This window comes from Nicotiana attenuata, unplaced genomic scaffold, assembly GCF_001879085.1.
Source record: "Nicotiana attenuata strain UT unplaced genomic scaffold, NIATTr2, whole genome shotgun sequence".
Lineage (NCBI taxonomy): Eukaryota > Viridiplantae > Streptophyta > Magnoliopsida > Solanales > Solanaceae > Nicotiana > Nicotiana attenuata.
The window spans coordinates 50,397-62,995 of NW_017671453.1; positions in this window are offsets into that span (position 1 = coordinate 50,397).

Sequence of the window (12,599 nt, forward strand, 5' to 3'; positions counted from 1 at the left end):
TAATTTTTCGTAAAAATCAATAATTTTTTAGATTTTAATTTTTAACAAAAATTCATAACTTGGGCTAGGGACCTCCGAATCCGATTCCGGGCATATGCCCAGGTCCCATATTTGGGTACGGACCGACCGGGACTATCAAGACATGAATCCGGATCCATTTACCAAAAATGTTGAACGAAGTCTACTCAAATGATAATTTTAATCAAAAATCCCTGTTTTATCAACTTTCAACACAAAAGCTTTCCGGAAACACGCTCGGACTGCGCACACAAATTGAGGAGCGATAAAATAAGGTTTTAAAGGCCTCAGAACAAAGAATTTGGTTTTAAATCGTAAGATGACCTATCGGGTCATCACATACACGTTCTAGTGTAGTTAAAATAAGGAGAAACATGTTACGAATTAGTGAAAACATAGAGTGTACAACAAAAAGACTATTTACGTACTCGTCACCTCACATACACGACGCTCATATATCAAAACAGTACCAAATCCTAAGGAGAGTTCCCCCACACAAGGTTAGGCAATCCACTTACCTCGAACCAAGCTCAATCAATCAGTTCCAATACTCTTCCCTTGAATATCCTGCTCCAAGTGGCCCAAATCTATCCAACATCAATTATGTAGCATAAATATAACTACAAGAAACTAATCTAGCTAAGGAAATCAAAGTTAAAGTAAGAAATTGGAAAAATTGCTCAAACGCCTCCCGGGGCCCACGTCTCAGAATCAGGTAAAAGTCACAAAATATGAACACCCATTCACTCACGAGTCTAACCATACAAAATTTACTCAAATATAGTACCAAAATCTCGGTCAAAACCCAAAAATTCGGCCTAAGAACTTTTCTCAAATTTTTCCCAATTTTCCAACTCAAATCCCTAATTAATGATGAAATTAACAATGGATTAATGGAATAAAACCAAATATGAGTTAGGAATCATTACCCAATAACTTCTTCTGAAAATCCTTCAAGGAATCGCCAAAATGTGAGCTCTCAAGTTCAAAAATGAAGAATGAATTCAAACCCTCGATTTTGCCCTTATTCTGCCAATTAAACCGCACCTGCGATTACTTACAGGCATCTGCGGCCCCGCACCTGCGGAAAAATCATCGCAGGTGCAAAATAAACTTATATGGGCTAGGACCGCATCTGCGAGCACTGGGTCGCACTTGAGAGGCCGCTCCTATAATCCCCATCCACTTTTGCGCTTCCGCTTCTGCGAACCCCTCACCGCACCAGCGGACTCAGCTGGACCGGGCCAAAACCGCATCTGCGGATCCATGGCCGCTTCTACGACACCGCACATGCGGCCCAAAGTGCGCAAGTGCGATTACACTGGAGCGCCAGCTTCGGCAATTGCCTAAGTCCAAATTTCAACCCGTTGAACATCCGAAACACACCCGAGGCCCTAGGACCTCAACCAAACATACCAACCAATCCTAAAATACCATACGAACTTAGTTGAGCCCTCAAATCACATCAAACAATGCATAAATCACTAATCACCCTCCAATTCAAACTTAAAGAACTTGAAACTTCAAATTTCCACAACCGATGCCAAAACCTATCAAAACACATCTGATTGACCCTAAATTTTGCACAAAAGTCATATTCAACACTACATACCTACTCCAACATTCGGAATCAGACTCCGACCCCTATATCAAAAATTCCACTACCGGTCCAAAACTCTAAAAAATCGACTTTGCACAGAAGTGCGACCGTAGGTGCGGTCCTTGCCATCGCAGAAGCGGTTTTCTCGCAAATGCGATTTCCTTATCCACATCTCGCAATTTCTGATGTATTCGAGTTGCTTTTGGCATTTTTGAGCTGTTCGGAGGTCGCTACATGCGTGATGGCATACTTGGAGCATCGCTTGGCTTGGTCGGTGTTGGAATTGGCCTATCTAAGATAAGTAACTCTTCTATTCTTAGTGCTGAGGTATGAAGCCTCAAATTATGTGTTCTGTGATTGGTGTTGAGGTGACGCACATGCTAGGTGACGGGCGTGTGGGCGTGCACCCTGTGAGTTGTGACTCTGTTGTTTCCAGGGCACTATTTACTGCCCCACTTTGTCGATATTTGTGTTTTTCACCATGTGATAAAGTAATTGAGCTGTACATTATGCTAGATATCATGTTTAGGCTTTATGCTGATATTGTTAGGACCCCTAGCGGTCGTTTCTTGCTGTCATCTCATTGATTTCATTGATATTTTGTACTGAGTTACATTCATGCATTCATATCATATCTCAGTCTCAATTGTTACTTATTAATACATCATATCATTATTCCGAGTCAGTTTTCATGACATTGTGAGCCCGTGGGTAAGACTGGAGAGGTTGATGACTGAGTGAGTCCGAGAGCCTGATTTTGAGTGACAGTTATGGAATTGGGCTACACGCCGCAGCGATCATATTGATTTATGCCATGATTGGCTTGTTATAGCGCTTGGGCTGAAGGAGCCCTCCGGAGTCTACACACCCCCAGTGAGCACGGATGATATTATTGAGGGATGGGTTTCCCTGGACATGGATTTGTGAGAAGTATTTGAAATCTGGACATGGGTTTCTGTACAAGGTTAGATTGCCCTTTTTCCTCGATACCGGATGATTTATAGTTAGTATCGTGTATCTTCCGGGATGGATTTCCCTGGGCCACATGGGCCATATATAGTACCAAGTGGTTGAGCATTTATATATTATTGAAGAATGGATTTCCCTGGACATGAATTTGTCCGAAGTACTTGATACTTGGAGATGGATTTCTCCACAGGGTTGGATTGCCCTTTTTCCTCGGTACTGGGTGACTTATAGTCAGTGTTTATATGTTCCGGGATGGATTTCCCTGGGCCGTGTGGGCCATATACAGTATCGAGTGGTTGAGTATGATAAGTGGAAAGTGTGATACAGTGAGGTTGAGTATGCTAAGTGTGTGAGTACATGATTAATTTTAGAGTTACATGGCATTGGCATGCATATATGGCATACATGCATAGAGATGCATTTTACTCAGGCTGTACGGTAGCACATCGTTCATGACTTTTTACACACATTGATATGTGGGCATAGAGTGGTATTTCACACTTGTTATTTGGAAAGGAAATGAACTTATTGTGGAAAGGATTTTTCAGGAAAATTTCAGTTTTCAAACTATCTCATAATTTTTTGATGGTTTCGATAAAGGATTTGGGTTTCCCCTGATATTCTTGAAAAGCGAAACTATTTTTGGAAAAATTATGTAAAGCCGAACATTTTTGATCTCTGAGATTATTTCCTTGTTTATATGCTCTACGTTGTTTGAACTGATGTTGGTTATTGGTGTTGGACCCGACCTATGTTCCAGCTCGTAACTGCTTTCAACCTGAGGTTAGGCTTGTTGCTTTTTGAGTACATGGGGTCGGTTGTACTCATACTACACTTCCTGCACATAGCGTGCATATCCCGGATGTCGATGTTGCTGTGTTCGATGGTTGCTGGAGTTGAAGGCGCACCTGTGTTCCTGCTGTAGCTGCCTCTTGTTCACGGTAGCCTTAGATCTATAAACTCTCTTTATGTAACTTTCAAATAGAAGATGTATTTTCATTCATATCAGCTTTGTAAACTCTATTCGTAGAAGCTCATGATTTGTACTACCAGTCCTTGGGAAATGTAATTGATTCAGAAAATTCCTTTGCTTAATTGTTTAATTAATATTATTGGAATTGAGTAGTTATTAGTTGGCTTACCTAGCAGGTTGGGTTAGGTGCCATCACGACTAGTGGATTTTGGGTTGTGACAGGCATTATGTTGATGATATTCGTGTGATGTTGTGATTTTTCGTGTGAATACCATGCACCTTACTTGACTTGTTGTGTTTCTTTCAAGGAGCTACTCGATGTCATTGATATTACTTGTTGACTTGGACTGTGATGGTACACTTGCACAATCATACACCAAGCATGCCACTTATACCGGTTCAGGAGTATGAAACTTGACATCCATTGATCTTGCCTATATATTCTTGTATTATCTGCTTCCATTTTGATATTGAGTCTGTGATCATGTCAGGTAGATTTTGATAGTGAGCCTTTGACCATGTCGGGCAGATTTTGGTAATGAGCCCGGGATCATGCCGGATGGATTGAGGTATTGGCGCGCGAATTATCCGTGTGGTTGTGATTAATAATGTGGGAACAAGGTGCTGTGAGCATATGATTCATGGTTTGATACTCGTGACTTATGTTTATGAGATGGGGTATCTCGGAGTAATTCTGTTGGGAAAATTGTGTTAGAATGGTTTGAGTATTCGTTTGTCATTGCTTTTCCTTAATTGGTTTCACTGGTACCTAACAGCGTTCGGATTACTTTCAGTTATATAGCATGTTTAGTCCTTGTTGTTATTTACTGCTTATTGCTTCCATTATTAGCTTTATACTGTCATGACCCAAAAAACCACTAGTCGTGATGGAACCTAACTCGACCCGCTAGGTAAGCCAATTAATAGTCACTACAATCAAAATAAAATTTATAGGAAAATAATGAAGATTATCTGAATACTTATATATTAACCCAAGGACTGGTAGTACGAATCACGGGCTTCTAAGACTTAGAATTTACAAAGTTGGTACAAATAATTACATGATCTATTTGAAAGTTACTTGAACATATTAGAAAAATCTAATGCTACCAAGGACAAGTGGCAGCTATATCCGAAATGCATGAACAATTTCAGAATCTGCACCTGCACGCAAGGTGCAGAAGTTTAGTATGAGTACAACCGACCCGATGTACCCAGTAAGTATCTTGTCTAACATCATCAAAGTAGTTACAGGGAATTTTAGTTTAAAGATGCTTACTGTTACAACATGTACATTAGACTAACAGCATAGACAGTTCAAGAACATAACAAATAAGAGTACCCTAACCAACCATGCGAGAGAGCAAATGATTAGTAGGAGAAATCATAGTAGAAAATCATCATCTTTCCTGGTGTGAGAAGTATATCCAAGATATCAAGCCAAATGGCACGGTAACACCCTTCGTGCTTTTATCTCTTCCTCACCATATACAAATAATTATGTGTCTAGTCAATTAGCACAGCAACACCCTTCGTGTGTTCATCTCATTCTTACCAAATGTGCATACAGTAATACTAACTAGGTAGAATAATTTCTAACAATAATGTCCACCAAGTAGAGAGTACCCAGAAAGTAACAATTAAGAAGTCGGAAGCATATAGAAAATAGAAATAGACGAGATAGAGAGCACAAAAGTAATGACAGCAAGTATGGTAGAAGAACATAAATTTCACTAACTAACATGGTATAAGGTTTAGATGTGAATATAACCAATCAAGAAGGAAGAACATGATCTTTATAAGTTAACAAGTAGAGGCATGGACGACTAACATGGTAGAAGACTTGTACTAAAGTGTAACAGAATAGATATTACATGGATATAGGTATAACAATAGTAAGTAGGCATGGTATTGCAAGTTCAGCAGGTAAAAGGCATGGGCAACACACCAGCAATTGAGGTAGAGCACATAGACAGAACAATGACAACAAGTCATATAAGAACCATAAGTACGACAATAACATCTCAAGGTAAAGACATGAACGTAAATATGAGGTAAAGATATCATAACAAAATGCATGTCCCTTTTCCTCACCTGCATGGAATCACCCTTCGTGCCATGAACTCGTGATAACATAAAAGCATGATGATATAAATAAAATGGCACGACATCACCCTTCGTGCTTTTACTCTCAAAACATGGTGCGGCATCACCCTTCGTGCTTTACTCTCAAATGATATGGCACGGAATCACACTTCGTGCTTTACACTCTCATAACATGGCACGACATCACCCTTCGTGCTTTACACTCACATAACATGGCACGACATCACCCTTCGTACTTTACACTCTCCCTTACCAAGCATATGTATATCAATGATAAACAAGGTAAGAAGCATAAATAATGTCAAGGAGAGTGTTTAAACGAATATTCCAATTGAACTCCAATCACAACTTTCAAGTCAACAATAGTTCAACGAATCCTCAAGAACCTTATTATTCAAGTACTTCAACAAATCTCAAGAATATCGGCCGTAGCAATGTATTAATGATTAAGCATAATCATGACCGAATTAGACACATCATTTTTTCTTGGAATTCCGTCAAATTGTAATCAAGTTATAAAGAACTGAATCTTGATCTAACATTTAATTCTATGATCTTAGTATCTAGGAGTCAACTAAGACATGAAGCAAGAAGGTTACGTTGTTGATATCCAATTTCGCCCTCATATTTTTTTAAATAGTATATATATTTTTAAAATGTCATTCTGCATCATTACTGAATTTACAAGATTTATGCAAATATTTTTATAATTTTTCAATAATTTTTAGAGTTTAAAATTAATTTCCTTGCATTTAAATTACTTAAACACTAATTAATTATCCTTTTAAATTATTTGTGGCTAACTAATCATCCAAATTTTTTATTGTACACCGACATACATTTTAAAACATTTTACATCACTTCATATAATTATGTTTGTATTTTTAGCTATTTACGTAATTTTGCAATAATAGCCTGTATTCATGCATTATTATGTTTTATTTACATTATTTGTGCCAAAATAATATTTTTTAAAATATTTTTATAATGTTAAGTTATTATTTACAAGCAGTTTAGTGCATAAGTAATATTTTATTATTTATTATTAATTATTTTTATTTTTATTTAAACAAGTTTATATTTAAAGTATAGCCCAAATTATACCAATTTTTGGCCACATCAGTGGCCCAAAACTACTCAAATCCCTGACCCAATCTCCCCAGCCCAAGCAAAACGACCCCTTAACCTCAACCTTGTCGGTACTCGCATAAACGAGCCGCCCCACTCCCATTTCTATCCTGGCCGTTGATCTCAAATGATCAAACGACCCATAATAATTCCTCCACTTTCTTTATATCCCCTCACCCAAACCCTAAACCATTTACCCACTCCAAGCACCTCTAAACCATCTCTATTTCGTCTCTCTGAGAAAACCTAGTAGCCACCTTTTGATTTCTCTCCGATTCCAACCTAAAAATGGAATCAATCCGAGATTCACTTACTTGTTTTGTGATACTTTACTATTGTATGCGTGTCTATGGTGTTACATAGTTCTTGCCCTATTTTTGGCTAGAATTACCTTTCAAAATAGGCCTGATTGACTCTGATTTTGTGAAGATCTAGACGATCTTTCATCTATATACACTCTATAATGGATGATTCTTGCATTATTGGTTTGATTTAGGGCCGTTGGACCCAACTAGGGTTTGAGATTTTCCTTTTTCATTACTGATTTTGATATATTCTTTCATTTCTTGTGTTTGACTGATGATTTTCCATGTTTGTCCGCTCAATTTGAGCACTATATAAACCCCTCCCCAATTTCCCCTTTGGACAGACTTTAATCTCTACTATTCTTTCATTCTCCTCGTTATACTCTAAAATCTGAGACCTTGGCCAGCTGAAAGCCTAGGCTATTCGAATTCGACTGTGTTCCTTCTCAGCGCTAGCACTGTCCGGGGTTCATTCGAAACCCTTGGGAACTCTGACGCACTGGGATTTTGGGGTTCTGCTGATCTTTGCTACTATTAATCGAATTACTTCTAGGATTTGCTCTTCTCATTTGTTTTCTTGTTAACTTGTAACTGGCGAGTACCTTTGGCTCTCGCAATTTTATTTTTTGTGTGCTTATGTTCATGCTTTGTATATCTATGTTTCTTAAGCTTCAATGAACCAATATGCTTCTATGTTTATGGTCCTCTTTACTTTAAAGTTATCCTGTAGCCCTATGTTCCTGGCATCAAAACTTGCCTAAAGCTTTAAGTTTCGTACTGTCTAAAGCCTGCTTAGCCCAGTGTGTTTATCTATGTATGAATGCTATTCTACTGCCTGTCATGAGTTCATCTCTTTCTTGTTTCAGATTTCTATGATAGAGTAATTCATGCCTAATGTATCATTTCCTATTGTGTCATTCCTGCATCACTTGTTAACTTCTTCATGATTGACCTATGCTTATGCAATTTCTAAATGCCAGTATTGCTTGAACTTCTAAACCAGCATGACATGTTTTCTTTCTATTCAGTGTATGCTCTGGGACTTGTTCAATACTGTGTTCTTAAAATATCGCTTAAGACTCCAAGTACATTGCTTTGTTCTATGCTTGATTAACTGATATAAGTCTTGATGCCTATCTATCTTGTTAATCTTGGTAATGTTCCTGAACTTTGGTGTTATGACTTGTACTCAGCATTTTAAACTGCCTGTAGACTGTTGTGGACTATGCCTGCTTATTCTTTACTATGTTTAATTTCCATTCTCAGACTATGAGTTTCATGTCCTAGATTCCATGTTCTGAGTCTCTTCAGGGCTAACTTTGGCTTATGTTTCACTATAAACTTGTCATTCTAAGAACTAATTATGCATATGTATTTACCATACCTGTTATGAACTCATATGGTTATTTTTCTTGTCATATGGAGATTAAGTCGTACCGGTGTTCCTAGTTTTATGTGTAACCCCTTGTTCGATCAATCTTGTCACCCTAGCTTTCAGAAATACAAGTGCAATTATGTTTTCTTTTATTTGAGCCTTGTCAACATGTTTATGTATCTATGTACTAGTGAGAACTGTAGTTAGTAGGCCTCAAAGCAGTTTTTATTGGTAATCATGCGTGGGTCATTAACTTGCGTGGTTAAGTTGTCCATTTTCAAAGCAAGTAGGCCTTCACTGTTAGCCTAATGTGAGTCCCCTTGTGTGTTTGAGCTGAGCAATTGACAGCACTCTAATGTTTGGGTGTATTTGGATACGGGTCTGCTATTTTATGAAGAATGAACCTGCTGAAAGCCCAGTCTTTATTGGGTAATTTCCTTTGGGCCTGTTTTGTTTATTGGGTTCGTAGTTGTTTTAGTGTGCAAGGTTTGAACTTGTACTCTTTTATTTTGGGCTTATGATAATTTGTAATAACAAACGATTGGGGATTAGTGAAAAGGGGGAACTAGGATAATTTATCTTTTACGTGAATGGGTAGAAATCATGTCTATAGGATCTTGATTGTTTGTTTGTTCATCATGCCTCATTCTTCTAGAAAATATGTTCACATAATGTTATAACTTTAATGGCTAGAGAGCATGCCTATAGGATCTAAACTGAACCCCTTTCACTTAGACATCATACTTATAGGAACTTAATACAACTAAAAGTGCATGTTTGGGCCACTTCTTTGGATTGTGTAACTCACTTAGATATCATACCTACAGGAAACTCAAATACTTCACCTACTCAACCTGTCTAATGCCCACGCACTGTCAAAATGTTTGCAAGACTTAAGTGTTTCATCTATTCGCATGCTTACTTCTATGCACTTTTAGCTAATATACCTATAGGATGCAACCATGTAATACCTTTGATAATCTCGATACCATGGCTATAAGGTTTAATAATTAACCAACTGCTTCATATCGTTTGTACTGCTTCACTTAGATAGCATGCCTATAGGGATAAAGTTATAAAATCAATTTAAATTATCAACTACTAGATATCCTGCCTCTAGGACACTGTCACATGCCTAAGAAACTTGTCTATAAAATCAGCATTGGTAATTCATGATTCTGGGATCGTTTCAATGCCTCTTTGCGCAAATAATCTAGAGATCATGCCTTTAGGTTTGTAATGTCCTTAATCTGTAAATCCGTTGCCTATACATTGCTAAAAACAAAATCATCTAGGAGCCATGCCTATAGGACTCATAACTATAATATGCCTTAACGCTAAAATTGTCTACTACATAATATAAAAATCTGCCTGCGTGCTTTTGTTGTTATGTGTGGAGGTTAACTTGGGCCTTCAATTGTCTTTACGTGAAGTCCTATCTGTTTTGAATGTCGCTTAGTTTTATCATTTTTTAGAAACCTAAGTAAGTCTAGAGCCACCCAAATAGAGGTCCAAAGCCTCCTGGACCATAGGCATGGGACGGGTAGTGCACACATAGGATACGACTTAGAAGAATTAGAACGCTTTAGGTAAACAACTTCAACATAGTAATCGAGTAGCAGGAGATGATAGTTTGTGCCCACTGAATAATATGAGCAACTCCTATCTAAAGAGAATTGCATAGTATTATTTATGTTGCACGGGGTGATCCTTCAGGCCAAAAAACATAAGACCTCCTTCCTTTACATACTTGCTATTTACACTTAGTCATTTAATATATGCCAATATATCTGTACCCTTGTTATCATGAAGGATTTGTACCAATTCCCATGTTCTATGATGAGACTCTACGACTTTTATATTTTCTTCTGTTTATTTGATCACCTAGCCTAATTACATAATCCACATAGTCTAAAGTTCGGCCGAGACCCATAGTTGTGGACCTCAAAGAGTGCCTAACACCTTCTCTTTGAGCTAATTTGAGCCCTTACCCGATCGTTCGTGGCGTTGACTAGTCAAATAGAGTTATTTGGAAATAGGTGCCCTAACACACCTAAAAAATCGTAAGGTGGCGACTCTTATGTTTTAGTACCTTCCTTTAAAGTTGTCACACGTCAAAACTCGTTTTTGCGAGAAAACGGGGCGCGATCGCATGACGACTCTGCTGGGGATATACTTAGGCTCTTACCATAATGAAATTGGCTTATGTGGATCACTTTCTTACATGCACACCCCTTCCCCTGTTCACCTCTATTCGTTTAAATATTCTATGACATGCACATCCCTTCCCTATTCACCTTTATTTGCTATGGCCGCTCTTCTTCTTGCCTAAAATTGCTGTATCATGCTTAGTTCCTTAACTGTGTTATTACATTACCGCATATATTTTATGAACTAAGCTGACTTCTTCTTTTTGTCTTTCTTCTTTATTCTTTCCATGTTTACTTTTGCTATCTTGTTTACTGCTTTTACATATTCTATCATGTAAATACTTGACAACATGTTATTATCTCTGTAACTGCATGCTCCACATCATACTCCACTCGTGCCAACTATAAACATAGCGGCGCTTGATGAGTGTCTGCGCTCCTCCAAAATTACCTTTTTGAAATCGGGAATGCTTATTTGCGGTAGACTAGTCGATTAGCGGTGCAATTGACGGTCCTGTGCCTTTTCCTCTCAAGTTTTCCACTTGGGAGTACTAGTCTAGACCATTCTAGAAACCGTACTCCAACTTGAAATGTACTTGCATCATGCTAAACCTAGTACGGGTTAGAGCGTTATTAACGTAACAACCCACTAAGATAAACCTTGTCCAAAGTACGACATGATTTCCACAATCCTAATGGACACTATCATATTACGTGTATTACATGGAGAAAATGTGCCAACGTGTTGATCATTATTACATAAATAGTCAAATCTGGAGGGGGAAAGGTCTAACTTTTGTTTGTTAGCAGAAAATGAAGCACGAAGTCCCTAGGTTCGGTATTGTCCAAAACATCCCACCTTTGCTACTTGACTGATGGAAAACCTTGCACCTTGCGACATGAATCATGTGAGAAGAGTACTTGGGGACCTGCCATCCTTGCTTAGCATTCGACCAAATAGGGCATTAATTGAGGCCGCTACCATGTTCTGGGATGAGAAAAGAGATGTCTTTCGATTTGGAGACATAGAAATGAATCCTCTCCTAGAAGAAATAAGAGGCTTCGCTAACTTGCCATGGGATAGTCCGGGATTACTAGTACAAGAGAATCGCACCCCTCACGATTTTCTAAAGATGTTGGGTTTTAAGAAAAATGATGAAATACTCTATTTAAAGAAATCATATATCCCTCTTGAATTTCTGGGCATAACAAGTCGTATTATCTTCATCATGATGAACTTGCCATTACTTCCTTGGGTTGGACACGCCGCCGTGTTTATGTGTTCATCATCTACTTTTTGGGGTTGTTGATATTTCCACTGAAAGGAAGAAGCATTCATACTCGCTTAGCCATGGTCGCAAGACCTTGATGGAAGGCATCGAGGGGCAAACTTATACCATCATACTATGATCTTAGCTGAAATGTGCTGCACTCTAGATCAGTGCAAGTAGGGATTTGGACAATTTGGAGGTTGTAATCTGTTACTACAAGTGTCACGACCCAAACCGATGGGCCGCGACGGGCACTTGATGCCTTACTCAACCGAGTACCAACGTAACGTACTTTCTTATTACATAGTCATGGGTATGTGGGCCAGAAGGTCCGTATGAGGCAACAAGAATAAAATATAAGGAAACACTCAACATAAAACGACCCAACTTGATATAAAAACTTATACACGTGCCATACGGGCCTATAAGTCCAACATGATCATTTCTAAACTAAAAACAGAGGCCGACAAGGCCATACAAGTATCCGTATACATGACATCTATCTACAAGACTCTAAGAGTACATACTTATCATAAAGGTCGGGATATGGCCCCGCCATACCAAACAATACGCGTCTAAATCATACTGACCAAACAAGCAACCTCGGAACAAATGGAGCGCACCAACATCTTCCGCTGAGCTGATAGCCTAATTAGAGGACTCTCAACCTGTCTATCGAGACCTGCGGGCATGAAATGCAACGT